This window comes from Macrobrachium rosenbergii, chromosome 30 (assembly GCF_040412425.1).
Source record: "Macrobrachium rosenbergii isolate ZJJX-2024 chromosome 30, ASM4041242v1, whole genome shotgun sequence".
In the NCBI taxonomy this organism is placed as follows: domain Eukaryota; kingdom Metazoa; phylum Arthropoda; class Malacostraca; order Decapoda; family Palaemonidae; genus Macrobrachium; species Macrobrachium rosenbergii.
In genome coordinates, this window is record NC_089770.1 from 31,861,929 (window position 1) to 31,875,453 (window position 13,525).

Genomic DNA, 13,525 nt, shown 5'->3' on the forward strand with positions numbered 1-13,525 from the left:
AGCGCATATCATTGTGACTTGGCAGTGTTGTCTTTGAGGAAGTTTTAGAAAGACGTGAGTTTAGTTTTTTTTTGTTAAAGTGAAGGTAATCTTTTGAAAGATTGATATAATTTTTAAACATATTTTTGTCTTAGTGGAATTGCTGTTGGTATATTTCCATTTTTGCATATTTCATTCTTATATGTCTGTGTTTCATATTACTCTAATTTTATAATTACACAGTGTGTTCCAAAGTTTTGTGCTGGTGATTGCTTAGCATTTTGTTAGTGCACACTTATTATTGAGATTTCAGATAATACTTATATGGATTGCAGTCAGTAATATTTTGGTGCACACTTGTGTTGAGTTTAGTTAATCAGGTGTATATCTAAAACTTGAGTGAGAGATAATGGTTTGAATTTTACTTAGCCAAATTGCTTTCTTGATAAATTAAAGTTTTGTGTATTAATCTTGACTAAGAAATACTTAAATCTTACACTGTTGTCAAGTAATAGTAAATCTTTTTGAAATTGTGAACTCTGCTATAACTTTTGAACTTAGAAATAAATTTGTCTGTTTAAAGTTTTAAAAGCAGTGTTTCATTTTGACCACCAGTGATTAGAGAAATTAATGTGTACAAGGTAAGTGATATATGTCTAGTCCTCCTTTATCAAAGTGAAATAGAACCAGGGAAACCGTTATAGGGTTTGCTGAAGTAATGCCCATTTTCCACTAGTCTGTTTATAGCTTATTAGTTGTTACCTCACCCTTAAACTTGATAAAGTTAAATTGATTTTTCCAAGTGATAAGCAAGTTTTATGGGATCACTGTACCTTTAGAGCATTCAGTCTTAATATTTTTGTTATGAAGTTTCAAGTGTCTGGCTGAAGTGAGGTAACTTTTTGGTCTTATTATTTTGGTACTTGATCACTTCGTGACAATATACATATATATAACTATATGTATTTGTATATATATACATATATATATATATATATATATATATATATATATATATATATATATATATATATATATATATACGTGTATATATATATATATATATATATATATATATATATATATATATATATATATATATATATATATAATTTTCATGATGTTGCCTTGTAATATTTATATCATGCGATATTTTGATATATTTACTCTTTTATTTATCATGTGTTATGAATAAAGATAGTGATTATTGAAGTGTCATATTTAGATTGGCATCAGATCTCAAAAGAACTAATGATTTAAATAACTTAATAGCGTGCTTTAGAATTACTAATGCAATTTTAATAGTAACGTAGTATGAGCAACACGTGTGTGTGTTCAGCAAAGACTTGTTTCACTTCAGTTGTCATCAGTTGAGATAAGAGAGAGCGCTTTGTTTTGAGTTACGCGATGACAAGTTGGAATAACAATTGCAGATCAGTTCTGGAAATCAACTCAGTTTTTCGTCTTGTTTATAAAACACGCCAGTCATAATTAGCCGATTGCCGCATGTTTTGATCGTGTAGAGGTTTCTGTAAAAGATTTGTTCGAGTCACATACACCACTTTGAGAGAAAAAATACATGTCCTGATCAGTTATGTCATGTTTTGTAAGATTGCATTCAAAACGTTTTTGCTGGGAGTGATGTCACTTCCATCTAGAAATTTCTCTTTTGGTATCTTGTAACCAAAATGTCTTAATGACGTCATGTAATTGTTTCATGTGATACTGGAATTCTGAAATCTGTTTCATTCTTAATCTTGAGACCGACCTGCCTAGTTCACTCTCTCTCTCTCTCTCTCTCTCTCTCTCTCTCTCTCTCTCTCTCTCTCTCTCTCTCTTCATAAGAGAAAATTTATTAATTAACACAGAATATTGTGGTCACTGGTGTTAGTCTTAGCTTTTTTTTTGAGATCTGAGGGTAGGAAATGTGTAACGGCACCTTGTTAAAAGCGTGTTTTGTGGAAAAGTGGCTGCAGCAAGTGATTTTGCAAAGATCTCCACTAACTTCTGTAAGGTAACGTGAATTTTACGAATAAATAAGTTAGGGAAATTTTGCCTTAGTGAAATTATTATTGATGAATCTTTTGTGGAATTGTGCGTTCTTGTGATTGCACTCTTCATATTTTCACATTGTTTTTATGTTTGTGATGTAGCATTTATTTACGTATCGTTTTAAATATTTCTTGGTAATTTAACATTTCATACTTGATTTAATTTTCATTTCAAATCTTGAGTAATTCTTGATAGTTTAAATTTTGCTTGATTAATTAAATTCCTGATAAAGTTTTTGTGAGCTAGTTTTCTTTCATAATTTTATTCAAGAATTAATTGAGTTTTTTGTTATCTTCAAGTAATAATAAATTTTTCAGATTGTGAATTCTAAATTTAAATTTTGAATATAAAGATAAATTTTTATATTTAATACTTAAAAAAAATGTTCCATGTATTGACCACCAGTGAATAAGATTAATTGTGTGTGCATAAGGCAAAGTGATAAACATGTTTTGTTCTTTTAGTTTTGCTGAAGTGAAATAAGACCAGGGAAACAGTTGAAGTTGTGATGGAGTGGTGCCCTTTTATTCTTTTATTTCTTGTTTAACAGCAGATACCTCACACTAATCCTGATAAAATTAGTTTGATTATTCATGTGATTAATTTGCTTTTTAAGGGGTCACTGTTACTTTTAGAGTACTCAGTGGTAATTCCTATTGTTATGAGAGTTCAGGTATCTGGCTAAAGTGAGGTAAATTTTTGAATTTTGAGTTTAGTTGTGTAATAACAAGGTACTTGGTACACACTGTGACAATATATGTGTGTGTATATATATATATATATATATATATATATATATATATATATATATATATATATATGTATTGTCATGAAATGATCAAGTACCTGGTTATTACACAAATAATAAGACCAAAAAAGTTACCTCACTTCACCCAGACACTTGAAACATAACAAAAATATCAAGAATGAATACTCTAAAGGTACAGTGATCCCTTAAAACTTGCTTAACACTTGAAAAAATCAATCTAACTTTATCAAGTTATGGGTGAGGTAACAATTAATAAGCTATAAACAGACTAGTGGAAAATGGGCATCACTTCATTAAACACTATAACGGTTTCCCTGGTTCTATTTCACTTTGATAATTCTCAGGTGAACTAGACAGAGATACCACTTACCTTGATCACATACATTAATTTCTCTAATCACTGGTGGTCAAAATGAAACACTGTGCTTTTAAAACTTTAATCAGACAAATTTATTTCTAAGTTCAAAAGTTATCTGACAACAGTGTAAGAATTAAGTATTTTTTAATCAAGAAAGCAATTTAATTAATTAAGATTTAAATCACTAACTCTCACTCAAACTTTAGATATATACCTACTTAACTAAACCCAACACAGGTATTCACTGAAATCTCAGTAATAAGTATGTAGATCAACACCAACAAAATGTTAAGTAATCACCAACACAAACTTTGGAAAACACTGTGTAATTATAAAATTAGAGTAATATGATAACACAGACATATAAGAATGAAATATGCAAAAATGGAAATATATCAACAGCAATTTCACTAAGACAAAATATGATTAAAGATTATATAAATTTTTCAAAAGATTACCTTCACTTTAAAAAAAAAAAAGGCTAAACTCACGTCTTTCTAAAACTTCCTCAAAGACAACACTGCCAAGTCACAATTATTTGCAATTAGTAAAATATAGTTAGCAGCAAGACACATTGGAACTCACTATAAGAGATATTATCCGCCTCTTATCAAAATAATAATTCTCTATCACAATAACAGTACAATATATACCAAGTAAGAATCTTACCTTCTTCAACAGAAAATTGTAAAACACATTATCACAATGCTTGCACAATATAAATACCTTAGATCATTCTTACAAGATGTATACACTTTGTGGGTGAATTTGACAAAACTTATGTTTTTGTGGAAGGAGGATAACCAACACTTTATATGCCCTTTAGACACAATACTGAACCAGAGAGAGAGAGAGAGAGAGAGAGAGAGAGAGAACTGCTGTCTTTGAATTCCTCAAGGCAACTCCTGGCTCTCTTTGATTTCCCTTTGTATATATATGTGTGTCCTAAAGGTTGCTAACTAGTCCCTTCAGTCTTTGAATAATGGATATCTCCTTCCACCTCTCAGTATACATGATATATAAAGTATACATACATTATACATACAGGTATACATGTACGGTATACATACAGAACTGGAGCTTAAAGCGCCTTATCTCAAGATTGACAGCATCCGCCCACTCAAAACACCTGGGTAAATAGAAAAAGTATTTTGCGACCAATTTGGGTCGGCTGTCAACATGTCAACTTCATCTCTCTCACTTCCTCATTTCTTCTTCTCAGATTATGGAAAACATAATAAGGCATAGAGAAAGATAATAATTTCAGAATAGGCACACAGAACAAACATGTAACAAACATTTAGACTTGCGAGCGCTGAGACCTGTCATCTCGTCAAGATAAGCGAAGTGGCCCTTTCAATATGACCTCCCTTTGGTCAAAAACAGATGGGTACACAGGAAATGGGGTTATCTGATAATGTTTTAAAATATCTCTCTCTCTCTACAGCATTTAAACTTTAACTACCATGAACACTGTGTGTTATAACATGGATGATTATACATTACAAAGTCACCTCAAAACATAAGAAATCACATCTGAATACATAATGCACATGTCATCTGTAAGAAAGAAAAAAACAGCATCTGAGAATTATAGACATCAAATCAAAACAAATAATCTCATATTAATATATATATATATATATATATATATATATATATATATATATATATATATATATATATATATATATATATATATATATATATATATATATATATATATATATATATATATATATATATATATATATATATATATATATGTTAATGGGACTGTTCCCCAGGTCAAACAGGACCATCTTTTATTGCTTTATCTGTTTTTAAGAACAGAATCAATCATCTTACTTCTATAAGATGTCTGTGGTAGCGCAGCTCATCCCTGGGTCAGCAAATCGCTTCTCCTTTGTCGTCTTCTATCACTAAACCTATCTTTACACAGAGGCCTACTGAAATTAAACGCTGACATACAAAACTAGACTTTATTGACAAATTTAACGAAAGTAACTCAGCAAAAGCTACGGTCATGAAATGGAGTGATTCACACCCCTATCGATGGAAAACACAACTAGAGGAAATTCTGTTTCACAAGCGATACTAGTGAATAACCCTTGATCACCAAACAAAGCAATAAGTTCATTCTAGACCACAATATATGTCATATATTATGTAAGAGTAAAAACACCAAAAATGAAATATTCGTCCTCTCAGGACGAAACTCAATTCCTGTTGAAAAAACATATCATATTTTAAAACCTGAAATGGTGTTAACTATCATGAATATCCAAAACAGAAAAATGCACAATGGGAAAATTCATTATGTAGACATTGATCAGTTTCACTGCTTCTCAACCGGGGTTTTCCCTCTAAAGTCTGGAAAAGATATCAATATCACTGGGCAATCTTACTTTTTCTATGGCCCAGATAATGTCTCTTCATAGTGGCGATATCTTTAAACACTACACCAGGTTAACAGCACATATCTGCCATCCACGATGGAGGCAGTCTCCCCAGTGAGAGTCACTGTTCCTCTCATGAATATCCCATGGGAGATTGCACACACACACACCCACATACCCCACTGGAACTTGGGCACTTCTGGCGGATTGATTCAATGATCAGAAGATCACACTGCCTCCCATGCTCTTGGATCGTGATCAAATAGCTCTCTGTATCCAACTGAGCAAATTTCCAGTGTCAGCACAATTCCACCTGCGCCACTGCCAGGCCAGAACATAGTTCTTCTAAAGTCATCAGAAATGTAATAATATATATATATATATATATATATATATATATATATATATATATATATATATATATATATATATATATATATATATATATATATATATATATATATATATATATATATATATATATATATATATATATATATATATATTATATATATATATATATATATATATATATATATATATATATATATATATATATATATATATATATATATATATATATATATATATATATATATATATATATATATATATATATATATATATATTATATATATATATATATATAATATATATATATATATATATATATATCTATATATATATATATTATATATATATATATATATATATATATATATATATGTTTGTGTGTGTTATTACGTCCTTGATGACTTAAGAAGAACTAAGTTCTGGCCTGGCAGTGGCGCAGGTGGAATTGTGCTGACACTGGAAATTTGCTCAGTTGGATACAGAGAGCTATTTGATCACGATCCAAGAGCATGGGAGGCAGTGTGATCTTCTGATCATTGAATCAATCCGCCAGAAGTGCCCAAGTTCCAGTGGGGTATGTGGGTGTGTGTGTGTGCAATCTCCCGTGGGATATTCATGAGAGGAACAGTGACTCTCACAGGGGAGACTGCCTCGATCATGGATGGCAGATATGTGCTGTTAACCTGGTGTAGTGTTTAAAGATATCGTCACTATGAAGAGACATTATCTGGGCCATAGAAAAAGTAAGATTGCCCAGTGATATTGATATCTTTTCCAGACTTTAGAGGGAAAACCCCGGTTGAGAAGCAGTGAAACTGATCGATGTCTACATAATGAATTTTCCCATTGTGCATTTTTCTGTTTTGGGTATTCATGATAGTTAACACCATTTCAGGTTTTAAAATATGATATGTTTTTTTCAACAGGAATTCGAGTTTCGTCCTGAGAGGACGAATATTTGGGAATTGGTGTTTTTACTCTTACATAACATATGACATATATTGTGGTCTAGAATGAACTTATTACTTTGTTTGATGATCAGGGGTTATTCGCTACTATTGCTTGTGAAACAGTATTTCCTCTAGTTGTGTTTTCCATCGATAGGGGGTGTGAATCACTCCATTTCATGACCGTAGCTTTTGCTGAGTTACTTTCGTTAAATTTGTCAATAAAGTCTAGTTTTGTATGTCAGTGTTTAATTTCAGTAGGCCTCTGTGTAAAGATAGGTTTAGTGAGAGAAGACGGCAAAGGAGAAGAGATTTGCTGACCCAGGGATGAGCCATGCTACCACAGACATCTTAGAGAAATAAGATGATTGATTCTGTTCTTAAAAACAGATAAAAATATATATATATAGATATATATAGAAAGATATAGATATAGTTACAGATATAGATATGTGTATATATATATGTATATATATACATACATACATACATACATACATACATACATACATACATACATACATACATACATACATACATACATATATATATATATATATATATATATATATATATATATATATATATATATATATATATATCAAAATAAGGGAGCCCATAGAAATGCCAAAATGTGGAAAATAAGGCTATATTTCAGAACCAAACTCTCTCTCTCCTCAGGCAAATAGTGAATGAGAAAAAGTTACAGGAAAGCTGTATTCATACCAGAAGGTCCATATGTCAGCCGTTAAGTCACTCCATTTGACAATTTCTCTTTAATCTTCTTAATCGCTGGTTGGAGGAAGATTTAATCTATAACATCTGAATCCCAGGCACTTCTTGAAAGATTCATTGTTTTTCTTTGTTTAATCAAGGCTGATTCCACCATCTGGCTTTTGAACCGACAATTACTGCTATAAAAATTATACAAGACATATTCCAGGTTGTTCTGTGATTATGGTTATTTATGTGGCTAAAAATAGCTGAGCTCTGTTGTCTGTACCTAACTGAACGTTTATGCTGTATTAATCTTTGGGGGAGTGATTTGCCTGTGAAGCCGATATAAGATTGGTCACAGTCGAGGCAAGGGATTTCGTAAACTCCTGTGTCTTTGGGGACTGGCTTTTGTTGGACGTTAACCAGGGATTTGGCTAAGGTATTTGGGTAGGTAAAAGCAAAAAGTTTAGAGTTTCCAAGTATCTGTGTCAACATCTTAATCCTGTCCAGGTGTGGGATTTTTATTTTATTGCTGGGCGTCTCTCTGGTCTTGTTAAGGTGGGGGGGGGGGGAGTAGAAAATAGTGTTTGCTTTGTGGATCGCTTTCTCAATTAAATGGTCAGGGTACTTTAAAAATGGCAGCTGCTTACGGATTAGCTCAATTTCCTTTTTCAGGAGATCCAGGGAGCAAATCCATGGGACTCTTGAGAATAAATTGCTGGCTATGCCAACCTTGATAGAAATGTCATGATAGCATTAAAAATGGATATATGACAGAGAAAAGTTGGTTTTCTGTATATGATAAATTTGTATTCTGTCATTCCTCTAATTCTGTATATCAGGTCCACAATAATATTCAATGGTATTCTTGTTGATTTTATAAAAAACAAAAAAGTTGCAAAAGCTTTCGAACCCTGTCCTGGGTTCATCTTCAGTCGAACTAAAATTATTGACATAATAAGTAAATATGTTATTATGTCAATAATTTTTAGTTCGACTGAAGATGAACCCAGACAGGTCAGAAAACTTTTTGTAACTTTTTATAAAATCAACAAGACCTACTGAATATTATTGTGGAGCTGATATACAGCATATATGCCGTTCTCGATCTAGAGAAGAAAGACCTATTCCTCTAATTATTAAAACGTCAAGAAAAGGAATTTTGTTGTCTGTTTCCCATTCAACTTTAAATTTGATGCTAGGCACTAATGCATTTAATTTTGAAAGAAATTCATTGAAATTGCCCCACTTATTATCCCAAAATGTTAGGATATCATCTGCATACTCATCCAGAGCATGTCTTTAGGTTTTATTGCATTTATTTTTACAGTTTCAAAATATTCCATGTATAGATTGGCTAAAACAGGACTTAAAGGGCTGCCCATGCTGCACCCGAATTTTTGTTTATAGAATGACTCCCCGAATGAAAAGATGTTGTTTGATACACATAATTCAACCAACTTTATTATTTTATCTAGGGCTAGTGGGATATGATCTGAGTAGGGGGCTAATTTTCCCTCAAAAACTGCAGAACGTCCTGTACTGGTACTTTTGTGAATAAGGAATCTACATCAAAACTTAGAAGATTTATGTAGCGAAGTTGTATTTGTGCTTCTTTGAATTTGTGACAGAACTCTTCAGAATGTTTAATGTGACTGGGAGAAACTGTGCCTAAGAAAGGGGAAAGGAGGCCGGCTAACCACTTAGGAATTTTATGATTGAAAGCTCCGGCACATGAGATGATAGGTCTGAATGGAACATTATCTCTCTGAGTTTTGGGAAGGCCGTAAAAGTAAGGTAGTTTTGGGTTTATGACTTTAAATTTCTCCAGTAGTTCAATGCTCTTTTTGTCTTTGCCAGTTAATCTTACTTTCCTAAAAAATTCTTTGGGAACGTTTTAGAAATGATTTTTCGTTGATTTGTCATAAGTGTTTGTGTCACTTAGGAGTTGGTTGATTTTGTCGAGGTAAAAGTCTTTGTCCATAATCACGATTTTGCCGTCTTTATCAGATCTACTTATTACAACATTTCATTTTTGTAGCGAGCGGATGGCTTTCATAACTCTACGGGGGACAGGGTATTTCTTATGAAGGTCAGCTATTGCATTTAGTAAGATGCCTTTTAAACATATCTCTTCTCGGCTGTAATTTTTATTAGCTATGAATTTGTCAAAAGCAACAATGACGCAATACATTATAAATAACAAAATGAAAGCCAGCTATAGCAGAACCAACCATCAAGAGAGAAAGAAAGAAGGAAGGAAGGTCGAGGAGTCAAAAGGAACAGACCAGAAACGACCAAAGGCAACAGCTCCTCACGGAAGGTCAAGACTTGTCGAGGAAGGAAGACTGCCAAGAGTTCAATTGAGGAGCAAGATGTTGAACTAACAAAGATTCCAGGATTGTCAGTAGTTCATTCGGTGCCCGTCCCAGTATTTAAAAAATCTTTGAATGCTTGCATTTTTTGGCGTGTTAGTAAGTTTGCTGCCAGTACGATAGCTAAAGCCTTTGTGGCAATCAGTTCTGACCCTTAGTAATAACCTCTGCGTGGATCCCACGTAGGTCCCCAGATTACATCTAGGGCAACTGAACTTGTACACAACACATGAGGTCATCAAAGGGTCAAGTTTATCCCTGAATGTAAACAAACTACCCCGAGTAAGGGGATCTGTTGGGATGGTGTTCAATTTAATTCCAGGTATGTAATTAAATATATGTTTTCTTAGTACATCATAAACATTTTTTCAGGGATTAAAGATGCTTTTTCGTAAAATGGAAGCTTAGGCACAGTAGGTAAGGAGACTTTTGGAATAAAAACCTTATTAAGAAGTTTGAAAACATATCTGTGAAAATGATGGTAGGACAATAATCACTTGTAAAATGTTTATGCAAAAGAAACGGATTTCTTTGTGAATTAACTCCCAACTCGACGTCAGTGAGAAGGCTCGATAAAATAATGTAGATAAAGAGTTAAATTCAAAACCATAAAAGCTGTGACTATAAAAATTTGAACCCAGTCCTGCAAAAGTTTTCTTCCTGTAAACATAAGTGTTTGAGCGGTCATAGTGTCGTGAGACTAAAAGATCCAGGAAATGTTTTTTATTGTCTTTCACTCAGTTATCACTCGGCCAGGCAGAGGTAGGTGAAGGTGTCTTCTTACTAAACAAATCTCATTGTGTTGATAAGGTTGAACCAATATTGTCTTTTGCTGTATAAACGAGAGAGAGAGAGAGATGACGTGATTTATACAAAAATTTTACTTTTGGTATATAAACAAAAGAGAGAGAGAGAGAGAGAGATATGACATGTTTTGTAAAAAAAAAAAAAAAGTGGTCTAACTGTATATAAACGAAACAGCGCGCGCGTGCGAGAGAGAGAGAGAGAGAGAGAGAGAGAGAGATATCGTGATATCTGAAAAATTTTCCATCTTTGTCTTTCGTTTACATACTAAATTGGCAATTCTTTTTAGAAATCTCTCTCTCTGTCTGTCTGTCTCTCTCTCTCTCTCTCTCTCTCTCTCTCTCTCTCTCTCTCTCTCTCTCTCTCTCTCTCGTGTTTCCTTAGTTAAAAGATAATTTATCTCTAGAAACCAAGTATTCTCTCTCTCTCTCTCTCTCTCTCTCTCTCTCTCTCTCTCTCTCTCTCTCTCTCTCTCTCTCTCTCTCGTGTTTCCTTAGTTAGAAGATAATTTATCTCTAGAAACCAAGTATTCTCTCTCTCTCTCTCTCTCTCTCTCTCTCTCTCCATTCTATTTTTTTTCTAATGGGTCCACCCAAATTACGAGTGTTAGGGAACTTTGATGTGGTGTGTCATATTGTATACTGACATTCAGTCTTTGCATCATTTTCCAAACTTCAAAGGAAAGGAGGAGATGGAAGAAAACTGTCCCTGTTTTCTACAGCAGTTGACAAATATGAGCAGTTTCTGTTCCCAACTCTTCTTCTTCTTCTTCTTCTTCTTCTTCTTCTTCTTCTTCTTCTTCTTGTCTCTGAATCAAAAAGAATTTCTTGTATACTTTTTCTCTCCAGACACTTCGAGTCGGAAACAAGGAGGTGAATATTTGCTTCTAAAAGCTGATAAGGAGTTCTGTGAGTGTGTATGTGTGTGTGTGTGTGTGTGTATGCATGAGAACCTCTTATCTTGAATTTATTTCCTGAACTAGTGACACCTCCTCTTATCATACTTGTGTCCTTATCAGCTCGTGAAAGAAGTTTATATATTAAGAAGACATTTGTTTTTTTTTATAAAATTGATGTTCTCTCTCTCTCTCTCTCTCTCTCTCTCTCTCTCTCTCTCTCTCTCTCTCTCTCTCTCTCATTTATTTACTGGTTAGGTAATTTTTCTTAAGAAATAACGTTCTCTCTCTCTCTCTCTCTCTCTCTCTCTCTCATTTATTTACTAGATAGGTGTTTTCTTACGAAATAATGTTATCTCTCTCTCTCTCTATTTCGGTCATATAGCACAATTATTTTCCGTAAAATAACCTCATATCTCTCTCTCTCTCTTTCTCTCTCTCTCTTTTTTAAACTCTCCCTCTCTCTCTCTCTCTCTCTCTATTTCGTTTATATCTAAATAGTTTTTTTAAACTAACGGTCCACCCTTTATTATCAGTGTTAGAGAACTTTCTGTGCTGTCTTGATATTGATATTGATCTTGATATTCTCTTGATATTGAATATATTGATATTCAATATATTGATATTCAATATTGATATTGAATTTGATATGCTATTGTATCATTGATATTCAATATTGATATTCAATCTCAGTTCCTCGCCTCAGTCTCTAAACTTCAGAGTTTAAGTTGAGAGTGAAGATCTCTTACCATTTTTTTAGATGTGGTCGAGATTCATTCAGTGTTTAGTCATTTCAGATTCAGTGTTCAGAAAACCAACCGCTCAAATTCCCAGTTTCATCCATTTTGAAATAATGCAACTCATGGGAAAACTGGTGTTATTCCAGACTTACTTTTTCTTGTACAATTAATACTGCAACAAATTCTTTTTCAGAAACAAGGCTCTAGGACTCAGTTCATTACTAAGGGTTTATTCAAAGCACGGAAAACAAAGACGACACTTCCTTCAGGCAAGCAAATCAGCCTCTTTTAGTTCTACCTCACACTGTCGTCACGGAGAGACTGATGACTTCGGAGGAGGAAGAATTAAGGAGAACCTTGCAGGGAAGGAGATGGAAGAAAAGTTTCCACCTCTGCCATGTTCCTGTCACCGACTCTTCTTCTTTTCGCCTCTCAATGAAAAAAGAATTTCTTGCATACTCTTTCCCAACAGACCGTTCAAATCCAAAAGAAGGAGGTGAATATTTGCTTCTAAAAGCTAATAAGGAGTTCTGTGTGTGCGTGTGTGTGCGTGTGTGAGTATGAGAAACACTTAACATGAAGGTATTTCCTCACCCAGTGGGGCCTCCTCTAACCAGACTTGTGTCCTTATCAGCTCGTTATAAGGACCGTTTGTGAAAAGGCTGATGAGAAGATGGTGAAGAATCTCTTTCCTTTCTGATCGGTGACTCTGACTGTGGCATGAGAATCCAAAGGAAGGAAGGAAGGAAGGAAGATTCCTGCAGGTGGAGGTGATGCAATCCTCCTCCGGTAATTTCACTCACAAATGAAGAAGACGACCGCCGTCTCACCCACAGGGAAACCGAGCACTAATGAGAGCACGCAGCTTGGTCTCTGCTCGCTCGCAAGGCTTTCCTTGTACCTTATCTGTCCAGGCCTTATCTCCTTATCACTCGGGAACGCAGATCATCTGATCTGACGACCTCTGTTGCACATCAGCCAAGCAATGAAACTCCTCTTTAGATAAGAGCCTTTAGTGTTCCTTCTGTGTGTGTGTGTGTGTGTGTGTGTCTGTCTGTCTGTCTTTTTGTATGCCGTCATTGCACACACTCTCTCTTTCCGCATCTAGGACTGAAGTGGATGTCCTCTGGTGACCC

The 13,525-nt window shown here is 33.8% G+C and overlaps 1 protein-coding gene across 1 annotated transcript in view; it reads right to left on the reverse strand.

Annotated features, from left to right (window-relative positions):
* Positions 1-13,286, reverse strand: part of LOC136855154 (uncharacterized) — a 27,195-nt gene extending 13,909 nt beyond the window's left edge. Inside the window, exon 1 of the mRNA XM_067132058.1 lies at positions 12,984-13,286. The gene's annotated coding sequence lies outside the window, so the exon portion shown is untranslated. The remainder of the gene's footprint in view (positions 1-12,983) is intronic.
* Between the last annotated feature and the right edge of the window lie 239 nt (positions 13,287-13,525).